Consider the following 18,186-nt stretch of genomic DNA (forward strand, 5'->3'; position numbering starts at 1 on the left):
AGACAGGATCAGGAGTTCAAGGCCACTATGGGCTGCATAGGGAAACTCTTGTCAGAAAATAAAACAACCACTAATAATGATAATATGATACAGAGACAGGCACACAATAATAGAATAGAAAGCAGGCTAAAGGTATTGGACACTACATTGCCAGTCATATGTAAGGCACTCCAAGACCAGCCCTCCTGCAGCTAACAATTACAAATTTAGAAATAAAAGGAAATGAAATGAAAGGGGAAAAGAAGCACCCAAAGTTACTGTAAATGACCCCCCCCCCTCAGTCAGTCTAACAGTGAAGGGATTTTAGCTTGAAAGCAGCGCCAACATAGGAGTTTCATCAGTTCAAAGAAAGCAGAGGCCAGGTGACCATAGCAGGTGGAAATCGAGAGAAGAAATCCAGGACCAGGGTAAAGGTGAGGGGTGGGGATTCTCGGGTGGGGGAGTAGAACATGGGGTGGAGTCTGGCCCGACCTCTGGTTCTTCTCAGCAACACGGGGCCAACTCCCAGTTGCTTAGACAAGGCCAAAAGAACCAACCTTCTACAGCAGGGCAAAGAGCATCTACTGGGCGTGTTCGGCCAAGTCAACCAGCTAACTTCTGGTTTTGTTTTAATTGCATGCTCTTCTGAGAATGTGAAAGTCCGAATCAAAGTCCTGAAAAAATCCCCTTAAAGGCTATTTTTCCTGCCCACTGCACATGGGATCCTCACACGCTACTCTCTCTTCCCTCTTTGTCCTGTGGGAAAGGGAAAGGGGAAAACAGCTTGGTATCAAGAATCAAAAGTACTGCCGGGCGGTGGTGGCGCACGCCTTTAATCCCAGCACTTGGGAGGCAGAGGCAGGCGGATTTCTGAGTTCGAGGCCAGCCTGGTCTACAGAGTGAGTTCCAGGACAGCCAGAGCTATACAGAGAAACCCCCCCAAAAAAAAAACAAAAACAAAAAAGAATTAAAAGTACCACTGTGCGCGTGCCTTTGACACAGTATTTTGTCTTTGAGATATCACCTCATAAAGATAAGCAAACACACAAGTAAGAAAGATAGGGTGGGATTTGCAGTGTCCTTGCATGCCTGCAATCCCAGCTCAGGAGTCAAGGGCAAGGGGATAGTTCTTTCCAAGTTCCAAGTCAGCCAAGGTTGCATAGTAAGGCCTTGACCTCTCCTCCACGGCACCTGGTTCCCCAAGCTAGATCCTAGGAAGCATGTTGCAGGGAGTTTTTCCTGCTTTCTCTGTTCATCCTAGTTTTCTGTGGCACAGACCCTGTAAAATTAGACCATAAAGTGCAGGTATCGAAGAGAGAAACAAACAGGAAGTTTGTGGCACTGTGCAGTACAGAGACAGGACAACACTTAAGGGCTGAGTTGTCGAAGATCCGGATTTCTACGTCATCATGTTAAGGAAAGAGTGATAGTTTATTGATATCGCAGTAATGGAGATCAAATCCCGGGCCTTACACAGGCTGAGCTGACCTTTACCACTGAGCTGCATCACGAGCTCCAGAATGAGATCCCTCTTTTATTTTATTTTGAAGCAGTGTCTCACTGTGTAGACCAGGCTGGCCTCTTCACAGCAACCTACCTGTTCACATCTGCCTCCCAAGTGCTGGGCTTTAATGCCATGTACCATGGCACCTGACCTGTGGCAGATAATCAAAAAGGTGTCAAGACAAACAAAGAAAGACTGCACTGCTAGGGAAAGGTAAATATAGAGAAACCACTGGAAAGGAACGGCTGGGTAATAAATACACTTTGTGCCAGGTGAGGGATCTGTTTGTCACCAGCATTTAATCTTTAGCTTTCTTTGGTGCAGGCAGAGTGGAGTCTTCATACATCTATGTCTTGACTTTAGGCAAGTGAGCAAGTGCCAAAGTGATCTCTTATTTCTGCTTTTTTTTGACTATCTTCACCTTCAAATACTGCTCTTTCAAAATGGAGTGCTCGGAGTGGAGTATCCTGCCACTCCTCAAACGGATTGACTTACAGTACTATTTTGTTTTTTAATATCTCAGAATTATCCGATAAGCAAAGATTACAAATTTTGAGAGAATGTCCTGTCGAGGGGCTAGAGAGATGGCTCAGTGGTTAAGAGAGCTTGCTGTTCACGCACAAGACTTGAGTTCAGTTCCTGTCACCCATGTTGGATGACGCCCAACCATGTATAACTCCAGCTGCAGGGGAATCTAGCACCCTCTTCTGGCCTCCACAGGCATGCCCACATCAGAGATACACAAATACACATAGTTTCAAATAAAGTTAATTGCTTAAAATGCTCCGTTGAAAGAGTTATTGCTGTTATTGAGGTCTGAATTGGTATAGCCCTATTGAGGGCAGTAATTTACCCAAATTACAAACTCTCAGAACATTACAGCAGGGAATTCAGCCTCCAAGTGTTCATACTTGTAGACTATCGTGGGGTTTTAGTAGAATGACTGTATCCAGGATAAAACACTAGAATGAGATAGCTGTTTTTCATTGTATCTAGGGTAAACATCAGAATGAATAGTTGTTTTCTAGAAGTACTCCGACCTTGAAGAAATCTTTGTGGAAAACAGAGATGGCTTTCTGTGATTTACAGCATTTTTCATGAGGAGCTTTACTGCCTTTGCATGACTTTGGTCACATGATGATCCTGGCACACCTGGAACATCTTGCATTACTAAGAACCACAAATAGTACACAATAAGGACTAAAGTTGCCAGATGTGATGTTTCCCTTTACAAAGCATAGATTAGATCAGAGGCTTTGGTATGAGGAACTTGTTTTACTCAACAACAACTTCTGTGTAACCATCAATAAATAAGCCTTTGTACAGCTGTTCCATCTTCAGTCCACAGAGGCTGCATCTCCCTGCTGCCGGCCAGGCTTTAACTCATCCTGCAGTGTCTCTCTCCGATTGACTCTCACAGTTCAGAACAGTGACGGTAAATGACATTGGACATGTACACTTGGGTCTCTCCTATGCTTCTTTGAACCAGCATTACTGTCTTGCTAGTTCTTATATTAGTTTTATTTTATTTATTCTTTATTTTTATATGTATGTGTGTGTGCTTACATGAGTTTATACATGCTACGTGCATGCTTGTTGCCTGTATTGTTACCAGAAGGTGCTGCCCATGATTGGCATCAATTAAGGCAGTCAGGACAATTCTTCAGGTGAGGATCTCTAAGAATCCCTAAGCAGGCAATTCTAACTAATGGTGACTTTAAAACCAGCTATAGCATCCTCCAACATATTACCTTAGACACTGGTTTGACAGTGTAATTTTGCAAGTTTCAAAAGTATAAATTCTAAATGTATTAGCATTACTTCTCAACCTCTTGGCTAAGATCAAGTGATAGGACTGAGACACATGTGTGTATTCGGTGACAGTAGGGATACTGGGTGCTGAATCCAGGTCTTGTGGGCACTTAGGAGACTCTGAAATGCTGAACTAGGGAGCTACACCCCTAGCAGAATTTCCTATTTTCTGACTCAAGGTCAAGGCTTGTGATCTTCAGGTTTGAATGGAGTTGATACTGAGTTCATTGTTTTGATACTGAGTTTGTTGCTTTGTGCCCTTCAGGGGCTTGTTGTCCACATAGTCAAAACCAGATTATCACTGTTATATCTATACTTCAGCCTGTAAAGCAGGGTAAGTATGCTGAGAAAAAAAAAAACACTATTCCTTTAAGCACATGATCTAGAGGCTGTTCACTTTGGATTTCAAATCTCATCAGACATAATTTAGTCACATGCAAAGCAAAGAGAAAAATCTTGTTTCTAACTAGGTAACTGTGTTCGAAGCAAACTCAAAGGACCACGTAACTGAAAGGAAGTTGCAGTGGACACAGGAGGAGATTTGCAGTCTCTGTTACAGAGTTATAGCCCATGCTTGCATGCATGCCTTGCATAATGACATGCTGCCCAGTGGCGAGCCATATAGACAATAGTGGTCTCGTAAGAACATAAAGGAGATGAAATTTTCTTTTTTTAAAAAAATATGTTCTTTGTCAGTTTCATACTTGTATATAATATGTGTCTATATAGTTTTGATGCTCCATGAGGCCTTTTTGGCCAACGGTGTTTGGCCAACGGAGGTGATTTACACCTGGCACTGGATTTTCATTTAATAACCCATGGATTCTGGGATTGGCATTATTCACCCATGCATAATACCTCCAAGATGAAAAACACTTATTGCCTAGAGATACTATAATCATAATTACATAATAACCCAATGCACGTTGCCCGATGTGTGTTTTTAGTCACACTGGTGTAAACAAACTCACCACACTGCCAGCCACAGAGCATAGCTCATATAATTATATTCAGTGCATAATACTTGATATTTAAGTAAATATTTTGCTGACTTATGAATGTACAATTATATACTTTTTTATCATTACCTTAGAGTAAATTCCATCTATTTTTTTTTTAATTTTACTGTAGATAGTATTCTGTTAGGTCAGAACAGCCATACAGGTGTTTATTGAGTCCCTTCACTGCATTAAAGCCATATTGAGGCCAAGCATCGTGATTTATGCCTGTAATTACAGCAACCAAGAGGCTGAGGCAGAAGGATTGCAAGTTTGAGGACAGCCCCGGTTACAAAGCAAGACTTTGTCTCAAAACCAAACAAAAAGCCTCTTTGAGTGATCAGCCTAAGCCATTTTGGTTTACCTGAGTGTACTCTGTGATGTCTTTGCAATGATGAAATTACCTAACACTGTATTTCTCCAGACATTGCCTCATTAACTATTGGCTTAATTTCTGTTCTGTTACTACAATAAACTTTCCTGAAAAAAGCAACTTAAGACAGAAAGGGTTTGCCGGGCGGTGGTGGCGCACGCCTTTAATCCCAGCACTTGGGAGGCAGAGGCAGGAGGATTTCTGAGTTCGAGGCCAGCCTGGTCTACAGAGTGAGTTCCAGGACAGCCCGGGCTACACAGAGAAACCCTGTCTCGAAAAACCAAAAAAAAAAAAAAACCAAAAAAAAAAAAAAAAAAAAAAAAAAAAAAAAAAAAAAAAAAAAAAAAGACAGAAAGGGTTTATTTTAGCTCAAGTTTAAGTCCATCCTAGAGAAGAAGTCAAGGCATTGGGAGCTTGAAACAGCTGGTCACATTACATATACAGTCAGAAGGCAAGGGCAAAGAATATATGCATCTTGCTCAGTTCACTTCCTCTACTTTTATGCAGTTCAGAATCTCCTTCCTAGGGAATGATGCCTCCCACAATGGGCAGAATGTCCCATCTCAGTTGAGACAATCAAAGGTAGTTTCCTACTGGCATGACTAAAGCTTCCAACTGTTAACTTCTGTTGACAGTTAACACTAACCATCATAACTATAATTACTAAAGTTTTGAACATTTCACTTAAAAGTGACTTACCCTATGTGGTAGATACTATTTTGAGTTCAACTCTTTGGAGAATAAAACTTAGAGATGGGTGAAAGAGAATGGAGTTTTTGTGCCTATATCATTCTCCTCTTCTTCATAAACAATAGAAAGTTTATCTAATCCCAGGATATGGGCTACTCAAGATAGAGATTTATACTCTTCAGATTTGTTTTCCTAAGAGTTATAATGACTAATATCTAGTCAATAATATGCAAGCGTAAACATATGTAGTTGAAACTTCCTGAAAAGGTGCCTGACCTTTTACCTGAGGTACATCATCCTTGCATTCTGCTTCTTCATCCTCTGTAGAGATGAAGGGAAACTCCATTGTGTATAATTACATGCCTTGCTCTGGAGGACATTATCCTAATGATCCAGACACAGAAAGATGAATAGCATAACTTAATGTTAGAAAGATAAATCCCATAAGTGACAGAAGCCATCTAGGAAAGGCTATGGCAGGTAAGTGAGTGTCCTAGAGATGGCCCATTGTTTTACATGGCTGCAATGGGTGCACTCTGGAGAGACACAGCCCCAGAGACTTTGTCCCAAAATTGCTTCTCACTACTGATATACCTTTTCTGCCACTATTACATAGCCTAACAATTCCTGGGCATCAGCCCACCCTATTGGGCACATTTCATGCAGATCAACAAGAAGATGAACTATTTTTTCCCCTTCCCTTCTCCCTCTCGCTCCAGCTCCGCTTGTTCTGGTCCAAAGGTTTTTATTTATTTATTATATGTAGGTACACTGTAGCTGTCTTCAGACACACCATAAGAGGGCATCAGATTTTATTATAGACGGTTGTGAGCCACCATGTGGTTGCTGGGATTTGAACTCAGGACCTCCGGAAGAGCAGTCAATGCTCTTAACCACTGAGCCCTCTCACCAGCCTGAAGATAAACTTTTATGAATTAATGCTGATTAGATGAAGTAGTGACTTTATAGATTTCAAATAATTTTAGGTAGAAAGTGTGAAGAGATGGTTTTGTTTTGCCAGAAAGATGTAATAAAGTTAGAATCAAGAATAAAATGTGCCCCCTCCTCATAGAGTACTAAGTAAAGGCTGCATAATAAGGAATACAAGGAGTTTTGTAAATTTCAAGAAAAATAGGCTTGGAACAGATTTGTGATCAAGGAAAAGTATTCATTCTAAGCCAGGCCCAAGGATGAAGCCACAGGTGTGTACTGTGATAAAGCAAGGCCATGCGAAACTGTTGCTTTCAACTTATAATGAGCTGACAGAATGAAACACTGCTTTGTACTCACTATCGACATCCTTCTGAAACTCCCCCTTTGTGTAACAGTCTATCTATGAGCTAATTTTATAAAGAACTTTTGTCTAAGAAGGTATGAAAAGGTTGAGAGTAGCAATAGAGTATGGCTTTTGGGGCTCTGCCCCATCCATCAAATGTATATATGTATGTCTACAATTTTTTTCCTTAAAATGTCTACCAGTATGAAGTATGGAGGGTCCTTGAAAAACTAAAAATTAAGACAGGAGTTAAATTGCCAGAAGCCAGCAGCTTTTGGCCACAGAATAGCAAAGAATGAAAGAAGGCAGAAATTACCAAAAGCAAGCAGTTTTTGGCCATCCAGTCACCGATAGAAATTGCCAAAGGTAAAGCAACTTTGGTCACATTCACCAACACTATACCTCCCCTTGTTGCCTGCCTCAGTACCTGGGTGCCTGGATGAGCCCCCGGCACATAAGCGTACTCACGGGAGGGAATAGAAAGTGGTGTGGTGGACAGTGGGCTCTGGTGTGGCTGTAGAGGAGAGTGATGGGGAGGTGTTGATTAGAGGATGTAAAATTCAAGTTAGGGACAAGCAGATTTCGTGTCAGTGTGGCAGTTGCAGTTACAGCATACCTACTCTCGAAAACAGCTGAGAGTATTTCAAGTGTTCTCATTCCTGCCACACATACACTATGTGGAGCAATGCCTAGGACAATTTGCTGCATTTGGTTATTTATATGCTTCAAACTGTAGGTGATACTTCCACCTGCTCTAAGCAGCTAGCTTAGTAGTACAGCGCTTGTACACATGCCTGAAAGCTGGCCATACATACTCACAAGGAAAAGACAGAAGTGGTGCTACATTATTTCTGATACTGGCTACAGAAGAGATGAATTAAATACGCTCACACACAATTCATGCACTCCGATTCACTTGCTTCAGCCCTCTCTCATTACACTGGAGGAAGCCAGCTGCCACGTTGCTAGATCACTCAGGCAGTACAGAGATGCTAACTAACACAGGGATAAACGGCTCCCAGCCAACACCAGTGGAAACTGAAGTTGCCTGCCAACAGCTACACCAGAGAGCCCAGAAGTCCTACACAAGCCTAAAGATGTCAAGAAGTGAAGCCAAACTCTTAACTATAACCTCATGAGAGAACCATTTCTGAGCCAGGCTCATAACTGTAAGAAATCACTGCATTTGTTTGTGTTATTTTAAACTAAAAATAAAAGAATTATAAATTAGAGATCTGATGTTCAATTGCAGAGACTAAAACTGGAAGCCATTTTAAGGAAGATAATCTAGTTTAGTAATTTTTTCTCCCTTCCCTTCTCCCTCTCACTCCAGCTCTGCTCCCTCCAGCCCAAAGGTTTTTATTTATTTATTATATGTAAGTACACTGTAGCTGTCTTAAAGACACCTCATAAGAGGGCATCAAATCTCATTACGGATGGTTGTGAGCCATCATGTGGTTGCTGGGATTTGAACTCAGGACCTCCGGAAGAGCAGTTCAGTGCTCTCAACCACTGAGCCATCTCACTAGCCCCATGACAAGTAATAAAGATGATATACAGGGCCAGTGAGTAGGCTCAACAGGCAAAGGCACTGGCCCACCAATCTCAGGGACCTATAGGTGGAAACAGAGAACTGACCCCCACAAGTGGTCCTCTGACTTCCCCTGGTGTTCTTGACATGGGCACGCCCTTACACATGCACATGAATACACAACAAACAAAATGTAATAAAAAATAGTGCACATGAGGCAGAGACATGCCTTGCATCCTTATAGTTTAAGAAGCACTCCATTAGAAAAGAGGAATTAGAATACAAAATTGGAAGTGACAAAGAATATTTAGAAAATAAATCACTACAAGTTACCAGAGATGGGCGATGCGGTGCCCTTTCTGGGCTGCTCGGGCAGTTGGAAGAGAAGATTTTTCGTAACTGTAAACTGGTTACTAGCTGGCTTCCCCCCCCCCCCTTAGGTTATATCCCTGTGATCCTCAACACCCACTGAGGCCTGACCCACTGAAGTGCCAGGCTATTCAATGTCATTGTTAGCTTTCTGTTGCCATGTCAAATACCTGAAATAAGTAATTTAGGGAAGACAGATTTATTTTCAGTCTATTGTAGAATATGTGGGTTCTGGTCTGTGATGGCTATTCCTGGTTGTCAACTTGACTACATCTGGAATGAACTACAATCCAGAAATGGAGGGTACACCTGAGACCCAGATCTTGAGGCTGGGAGACACAGACTTCTGTCCAGGATCTTGGCATGGAGATCTTGAGGTATAGTGGCCATGAAAAGCTTAGGCACAGGCAAGATAGAACACACCTTTGATCCCAGGAGAACGAGGTAAGCAGATCTCTGAGTTCAAGATCAGCCTGGGACAAAGCAAGTTCCAGATCCAGGAGTGGTGGTACATGCCTTTAATTTGAACCATACCCTGGAGACCTACATAAGGACATTCGAAGAAGGACAACTCATTCTTCTTCACCTGCTTGCACTTAATTGCCAGCACATCTGTTGGAGCCTACTTCTTCAGGATTCTAGCTTATAAAGAAGACCAGCTAAAACAACTAGCCTTTTGAGACTGAGGAACTAATGGATTCTTGGACTTCCCATTCACAGCTGCTCATTGTTGGGTTAGTTAGACTACAGACTATAAGTCATCACAATAAATTCCCTTAATATAAAGAGACATTTCATAATTCCTGTGACTCTAGAGAACTCTAATACTAATAATGGTCTTAATCCTTTTTTTTTGTTTGTTTGTTTGTTTTTTGAGACAGGGTTTCTCTGTGTAGTCCTGGCTGTCCTGGAACTCACTCTGTAGACCAGGCTGGCCTCAAACTCAGAAATCCGCCTGCCTCTGCCTCCCAAGTGCTGGGATTAAAAGCGTGCGCTACCACTGCCCGGCTAATGGTCTCAATCTTAATGCTTAAAAAAAACAAAAACAACAACAAAACCACCTAAATAGCCACAAACTACAAGATGCCATCTTTTTCTGTCAGTTGGGTTTCTCAGTCTACATTAAAACTATAGGGAACCAGAATCATCACTGTATGCAGCTCCAGGTTAACCAAAGCTACATGCTTCACAATAGCCATGAGGCAGAAAAGCTAAGCTAGGAAGAGACTGAGGACAAGATTCAGTCCTCAAGGGCATGTCCTTTCTTCACCCAGGTCTCACCCTGCTGAATTTTCACCACCTCTCAACATCCCATCAAATTATAAATCAACATGCCTGGTGGTGGTGGCACACCACCTTTTAATCCCAGCACTCAGGAGGCAGAGGCAGGCAGATCCCTGAGTTTGAGGCCAGCCTGGTCTACAGAGTGAGTCCTAGAACAGTTGGGGCTATATAGAGAAACCTTGTCTTAAAAACACAAAACAACAACAACAATATATACACATATATATCTATTGCCACAGATGAGTGAACACATCAGTGAGACTGGAGTCTTCAGTCCACTTCCCAAAGCCACGTCTGACTGTTGTCACATTCAGGGAATTTCAAATCCAGTCCGTCACACATATTGGCAGACTAATGATAGCAGACAACCAAGAGTGCTTGAAAGTCATAGCTTTGATTTAGTTAAACCAGGCTTCCCAGAGCAGTTAACCAGGAACGTGGAGTTAGACGAACGCTGCCATTGTGCATAGTGAGATGCACCAGCTACGACTCATATCCGACTGTTGTTTGTGCACACACACAAACCAGCTGAAACTTGTCCACCTGTTTCTGAACACCACTCCCTTTTTCTGTCAAGCGTCGTGTGCCCACGTTGCTAGGTGGTTCTCTCTGATTCTGGGAGACACAGGACTCATGATCTCCCCTTTCTCAAACAAACTGCTAAATTTAATTTGTCTAAGGTGATTTGGCTTTTATTTTTGATGCTGGGAATTAAGTAGGATAATGCGAAGCACACGCTCTATGCTTGGCCACATCCCTAGTCCTGAAGACTGGCTGGTTTGTTGGTTTTTTCTTATTATGCTAAACTTAAAACTTGGGGTTTTACTGCATTCTAAACAAGCATTTGACCACTGGGCTACAGCCGCAGCCCTACAGGCATTAGCAAGGGACCAACAGAGAAAGGGATATAATGACAGAGAAGCTGGGGGGTTTGTCCAGATGATAACTCAGAAGCTGCAGTCTGCCAATCCTGGTTCTGAAGCAGTTTGCTAATTGGTCTCTCCCTCCTGGTAACAGACTTTCTTCAGTGTTTTACATTCATCTTTCATCAAAATGATCTTCCCTGAATTTTTTCATTTTAACCCTTTTTGTATATGTCCAAATATTTTCTTACTTCAGTTCTGTTTTCTCTTGGTAGTACAAATGATAAAATCCATGCTAGGCAAGTACTCTACCACTGAACACATTTTCAGATCTTTTTTTTTTTTTTTCTCAGAATTCACGTTTAATACTTTTAAAAAAGGAAAAAAAAAAGAATTAACAGGTTGGTTTCTGTGACTGATATAAGATGGTCTGCCCAAAACACAGCTCAGACCATTACCAATAGTGGAAGAAAGGCTAGCCACACCCAGCCCTGTAGAAAAGGCTTATTTGGAATCACACCACATGTGTTTAAGCATGAGTAGAGTACAAGAGATTTTCTTCTGGCTGCTCAATGCTGTCTGGCAGATAAATGGTCTAGTGCTCACTTCTGCTTAGAGAAATACTCTTTGCTCTTTTGGACATCAGGCTTGATGGTATCACTGCCAGGTTTCCAGCCAGCTGGGCACACTTCACCATGTTTGTCAGTGAACTGAAAGGCCTGGACTAGTCTCAGAACCTCATCCACAGAGCGGCCAACAGGAAGATCATTTATTGTTATCTGGCGAAGGGTACCTTTATCATCAATAATAAAGAGGCCCCTGAAAGAGATACCTTCATCAGCCTTTAAGACTCCATAATCCTGAGCAATGGTGCGCTTGGGATCTGATATTAAGGGAATGTTCATGGGTCCCAATCCTCCTTGTTTCTTGGGTGTGTTAATCCATGCCAGATGACAGAAGTGAGAATCCACAGAAGCTCCAATCACTTGGCAGTTAAGTTTCTTAAATTCTTCTGCTCTATCACTGAAAGCAATAATCTCCGTGGGACACACAAAAGTAAAGTCAAGAGGGTAAAAGAAGAACACAACATATTTTCCTTTGTAGTCACTTAGGCTGATATCTTTGAATTGTCCATCTGGCATAATAGCTGTAGCTTTGAAGTTGGGAGCAGGATGCCCAATTTTTGCATTTCCTGAAGACATCTTGCTATCAGCAGGGTGGAGCCACAGGTCTCACGAACAGATGCAACCGTGAGAACGCAGGAAGAGGTCGCCCACATTTTCAGATCTATAATGTCCTTTTGTTTGTTTGTTTGTTTGGTTGGTTGGGTGGGTGGGTGGTTTGGTTTTTTAAAGATTTATTTTAATATTTTATATATGTGAGTACATTATCGCTGTCTTCATACAAAACAGAGAGGGCATTAGATCCCATTACAGATGGTTGGGAACCACCATGTGGTTGCTGGGCATTGAACTCAAGACCTCAAGAGCAGTCAGTATTCTTAACCTCTGAGCTGTCACTCCAGCCCTAATGTCTGTTTTTAAAGGCCTCTGGGATTAAAGTTGCGTACCAGATTCATGAATCCCACAGACTGTCCAAAGCTAAACTCTATTAGATTATAAGGAAATCTGCAGACATGACCACTTACTTAAGAAGAGAAAGATGCTATCTCTGGAGACGTCATTGTCATAGAGCCAAAGAACTGATGGCTGCACTCTGTCCCTGACCCCTTCCTCTTCTTCCTTCCCCTAAGCTATAGAATCCAATACACACTTTCTCCAAACCTGCCCCCTATACAAGTTTCTTGACCCTTTGCTCATTCTGTGTTATTTTCTCTCTGAATAATACCCATCACCTTTGCAAACTGTCATCTTTGCGTAGGCTTCTCAAGTTGACAGCTCCAACCAGATCAACAGCCTATCTCCTAATCTGGGCTTCTATCTGCCAGATGACACACATCCTCCTACATTTACCATGGGGCACACATCCCTCCCCATCAGGAGACTGGGAGTCATGTCGCCCTCACAGTGGATCACTATCTGAGCCACATGATCTCACTCACTTACAATACCTCTTCGCTGTCTGTCCAGGGTCTTTCGAGTAGCAACAGATATAACTTGTTTTGTTTGTTTGCAGGGCCTGGGGGTGGTTTGGTTTGATTTGATTTTGAAACAGGATCTCACTGTGTAGCCCTACTGGTCTGAAACTCTCTTTGTAGACCAGACTGGCCTCAAACTCATAGAGATCAGCCGACCTCTGCCTCCTGAGTGCTGTAATTAGATGCTAGTGATACCATATCTGCTCATCCCAGCTTTCCCCACCCCTCACTGGAATTTTAGCTGCCTTATTGACTCTACTTCCATGCTTAACAGATGGATACTTCTCACTAGGGTACAATATAGCAGAAAGTAAGTAGCTAGATTTCAAATAGTGAGTTCAAATAGAACCTCAGCTCCCCTTCCTCATGTCTCCTAGCAAGCCATTTAAAAGAACTACACTTTAATCACTTACTGTAGTAATAGGAGTAACAATATCTATTATGTTGGACAGAGTAAATCACACAGTCTCTCTGGGAACATCCGCCCACCTTGTGGGTGGGGCGCTCTTCTCCTGGTGACACATGGCTCATGAATCCTCCTTTGCAGAACAGTATATAGAAGTGCTTAGTGTATTTTACGTGTCATCATACTTCTTATTAGAATTATGTTCTAAAACTATGGGCTTAAGTCAGGCATGGTAACACAGACATGTAATCTCAGTTACTTTGAAAGTCAAGACCAGGACTCAGAGACTAGCTAAAGCAAAGTAACAAGACTCTGTGCCCAAATTAAAAAATAAAATAGATACAAGGCACAATGAGGATCAGCAAGATTATTTTGTGGGGAACAACAACAAGCCTAATGAACTGAGCTCAATTCCCAGGATACACATAGTACAAGGAGAGAATCATTTGCCACAAGTTGTTCTCTGATCTCCTTGAGCCCAAACATAGACTCGCAATCAATCAATCAATCAATCAACCCATCAATCAAAAGTAAATACAAAAAACCCTCGTTCCTATGTTAGACTAAATGCATGCTGTCTTCTTACCCTTGAGACACATGGAAGACTATTTCCTAGCCACCTTCTATTTAAGAGGGATTCTGATGAGTCCTTTTCTCCCATAGATGACCAAGGAGGCCATGTGTTCTAGATGTTGCTTCTACAAGGCAAAGGAAGACATGGGTCTCTGAGTGATCATTGAGCAGAGTCCCACACTAAGTTGCAATAGGCAGGTGTGAACAACTCAAATTCTAAAATTATCTTCAAAAATCATTTTCTGCTGGTCAAACCTGGTGATGTGTTGTGTGGTAGTTTGAATAAAAATGGCCCCCATAGGTTCATAGGGAGTGACACTCTTAGGAGTTGTGGCTTTGTTGGAGTAGTTGTGGCTTTGTTAGAGGAAATATATCATTGGGGGTTGTGTGTTGGGGGGGAGTGAGCTTTCAAGTTTGAGAGGTTCAAGCCAGGTCCAGTGTTGCTGTCTCTTGCTGTCCACAGATTCAGATGTAGAACCCCCAGCTATCTCTCCAGCACCGTGTCTCCCTGCTGTGCTTCCTTCCATGACAATAATGGACCAAATCTCTGAACTGTAAGTCAGCCCCAGTGAAATGTTTTTCTTTATAAGAGTTGCCATGGTCATGGTGTCTGTCCACAACAATAAACCCCTAAGACATGTTGTAACACATGTCAAAACAAAAATAGACGAGCAGATTAAAAAATTTCAAGTTGTTTGGTGACAAAGAAATGTCTGAAATTTAAATTTGATTTTTAACATTATTATCTCAGTGTGCATTCACTTGCTAGTAGTAAAAACACTAATGAGGGGAGTTTAAAGAGAAATTTTGATCAACGGTAGAAGAATTTTAATCCAACAACATGGATCCTCTGGCAAGAGATTACATCAAAAGAGCTAAATCTATGTGATCCAGTGGAGTATAGACATCCCAGTGGAGTATAGACATCCCAGTGGAGTATAGACATCCCAGTGGAGTATGGTGATCCAGTGGAGTATAGACATCCCAGACACCTTTAATCTCTCTGGCTGAAATACAGACATGCCTTCAGCATACACCTTTAAGGTAAAATTAGTTTGTAGAAATGTCAAAACCCAGCTTTGACATCCAGAGGGTAAACTGAGGCAGGCAGCGAGGTGTGATGTCAGCAGTTGGGGTCAGCACTAAATGCGGCTGACTGTGGGGACTAGGGGAGTCAGCACTAAGAGGGGCTGATGAGGGTCAGTCCAGATAGCGACCGCTGGGGGCTGCTGTGTATGTCAGCCAGCTATTAGAGAAATTACTCAGAAACAAACAAACAAACAAACAAACAAACCTCAGAACTCTTTTAACTCTTAGGGCCAGCAAGAAAGGAAAGGAGAAAATTCACACATACACACACACACACATAGGCATATATACACGCAGTTGGTAGATGGCGCAAGCTCCAACACACACTTTATTTTTCCTTCCATAGCTTATATATCCCAGAAAAATCTTTCAAGCAGTAAAAAATTACAATGTGACTACATTCTATTTTTCTTCTAGTGAATGAATATGAGAAAACAGTGTGTTCCTCAATACCTTTACAAGAAATAACATTAGGTAGTACAGGTAAAACTAATTATTCCCAAGAACCCATGTACATTCGTAACTAAGCAACGTGTTTACAAGATTAATAAAGTGTGAACAAGCAAGGTAGTTTTCTCAGCCAGTTTCTCTTACCGGCAGGCACAATGTGTGGTTACAAGGAAAGGATTAATTATTTTATTATTTATGTTTAAAAGTAATTTTATAAGAATCTTAAAGGAATCACAAATCTAAATTTCTATATAAAAATCAGTGATATCTAATTTAAATCCTCAGAATGAATATTTACCCATTATCAATTTTTATTAAATCATATCAGGAAGCAAGGGGAAAAATTGTGTATAAGAAATGAGCCATCAAGGTTGGAGAGATGGCTCAGTGGTTAAGAGCACTGACTGCTCTTCTGGAGGTCCTGAGTTCAAATCTCAGCAACCACATGGTGGCTCACAACCATCTGTAATGAGATCTGATGCCCTCTTCTGGTGTGTCTGAAGACAACTACAGTGTACTTACATATAATAAACAAACAAACAAACAAACAAACAAACCTTTGGGCTAGAGTGGGCAGGGCCAGAGCAAGAGGGAGAAGAGAAGGGGAGGAAAAGAGCAGTCGGTGTCTATTCTTCCAGAGGTTGTGAGTTCAATTCCCAGACACCACATGGTGGCTTAAAACCATCTATAATGTAATCTAATGCCCTCTTCTGGTATGCAGTTGTACATGCAGATAGAACACTCATATACATAAAATAGATAAATAAATCTTAAATTAAAAATGTGGGGGACTGGAGAGATGGCTCAGCGGTTAAGAGTGCTGACTGCTCTTCCAGAGGTCTTGAGTTCAATTCCCAGCCACCACATGGAGGCTCACAAGCATCTGTAATGGGGTCTGGTGCCCCTTTTGGTGTGTCTGAAGATAGTGACAGTGCATTCACGTATATAAAATAAATAAATCTTTCTTTAAAAAAATAAAAGAATGGTTTACTAAAAAAAGGGGGGGGGGAGAAAAGAAAAAGAAAGCAATCCTCACCAGTCCAGCCTCAGTGAGAGTCACATCAGCCAGCGCTGCCACTGTTCTTGCTCCGTACTCTGCCTTGTGAGCACCTTCAGGGTTTACAGCTGCCTCGTGATGTCTTGACCACATTAATGCAGCATGGAAAGAGTCCAGAAGAGGAATCTGCCTGTGTTTTCATTGCCCTAGCAGACATAAGCAACTGGCATACAAAGGAGGCAAAACAGAGAACATATTCATAGATGCCAGCAGTACCGAGCAAGGAGGAAAAGATCTCCACCAAGGAGGCCGTTTTCAGAAAGAAGACAGCTGGACAGAGCTAGGGATGGAAACGGTAGGTAAAGGGACTGCTGGTGAAAGTTATGAACACAAGTAAAATCTAGATCCTTCCAGTGGACTTCGTGAGACAAGGAAGAGATGCTAAATGCACAGTCAGGTCTGGGGCCACACTCCCGAATTACACTATATACACTAGGCATTTGTGAATATGGCAAAGAATTCAGAGAAAGTGATACATTTGTAATTTTTGTTATTTCTTTTGTTGTTGTTTTGTTTTGCTTTGTTTTGTTTCTAGACAGGGTTTCTCTGTATAGTCCTGGCTGTCCTGGAACTCACTCTGTAGACCAGGCTGGCCTCAAACTCAGAAATCCACCCGCCTCTGTCTCCCATGTGCTGGGATTAAAGGCGTGCACCACCATCGCCCGGTTAATTTTTGTTATTTCAAAGACATCGAATAATTAGAATTCTAGCTTTCAGGATTGATTTTCAGTCTGTACTCAGCCTACCTAATTCCTCTGTAATTCCTGCTTGTGCTTTAAGTGTCTGTAGATTGCTCTCTCGCCCTTCTAGTTTCATAGCTTCTGTCTCGTGTGTGTGTGTGTGTGTGTGTGTGTGTGTGTGTGTATACGTGCAGTGAATCTCATTAGGGTTGGTCACAGGTGCAGCAGCGGGAGGTTATTCACACGTGCATGCACACCTTCCAAGAGGCTACACCACTAGGAAGAGTCTCTCAGCCAGCTAGCAACCATTAGCTGCCTTGTGAGCACCTTTCCCTTCCGTAGCAGAATGTTGATGAGCCTGATGCCCTGAGACTGGGACTCCCATAGGTCTTGGGCAAGTAATTGCAGCTTCTGCAAGTCCAAGAGTAGAGTGGCCTTGTGATGCCTGGAAGCCAGTATTCCACTTAGAACCATGAAAGGCAGCCTGATTTCTGGTCGAGCACAGGCTAGAAACTCTGGAGGCCCCAGGTGACCCTTAGGGATCCAGGTGACCCTAAGGGACAGTAGACGCTTTGCCATGCCCTCATATACTAGGCTCTTGACACGAGGCCGCAGCCCTCAATAGATTTGTGTCCTTCATTCACGGAAGGGCAACGCCCTTAGACTCACCACAGGTAGAGGAAGTCAGGTAGCCTCAAGACAGATCGCCATATTAATGAGGTACCTGAAGGCCAGAAGGACTTCCTTCCCAGACCCTTCTCCCTGCAAAAGGTTTTTAACCTCATGCCCTCCCTGAGAAACTGGGGTACGGTTTCCTCATCTAGTTTCTTCCATGACAATAAACATCTTAAAATCATGGACTGCTTCTTTTCATTGGGATCCGCCATGGGAAACAACGGAACAGGCTTTCACCTACAGAGCTGCCTTCTAATCTCCCGCAGAAGACCTCTCTGCGTTCCCAGCCACAGCGACCACCAACCCAAGCAAGCTGCCCATGACTAAGCCAAGCCAAACCGCTGCGCCAAGCAGCGACACAGCCCCGCAGGACGCAGCAGAAGCTTTTCTCCCCCTCTCCCCTTTGGCCATGGGCCAGTTCAGTTCATGGACCCCCACTTTATTCTCAGCTCTTTCTCTTCTTCCAGCGGTGTCTGGTT

The 18,186-nt window shown here is 42.5% G+C and overlaps 1 pseudogene; it reads right to left on the bottom strand.

Moving 5' to 3' along the window:
• Positions 1–11,012: 11,012 nt before the first annotated feature.
• On the bottom strand, positions 11,013–11,913 carry LOC114609298 (annotated as a pseudogene).
• Between the last annotated feature and the right edge of the window lie 6,273 nt (positions 11,914–18,186).

The sequence above is a fragment of the Grammomys surdaster genome, unplaced genomic scaffold (genome assembly GCF_004785775.1).
Source record: "Grammomys surdaster isolate TR1022 unplaced genomic scaffold, NIH_TR_1.0 125951, whole genome shotgun sequence".
NCBI classification, from domain to species: Eukaryota; Metazoa; Chordata; class Mammalia; order Rodentia; family Muridae; genus Grammomys; species Grammomys surdaster.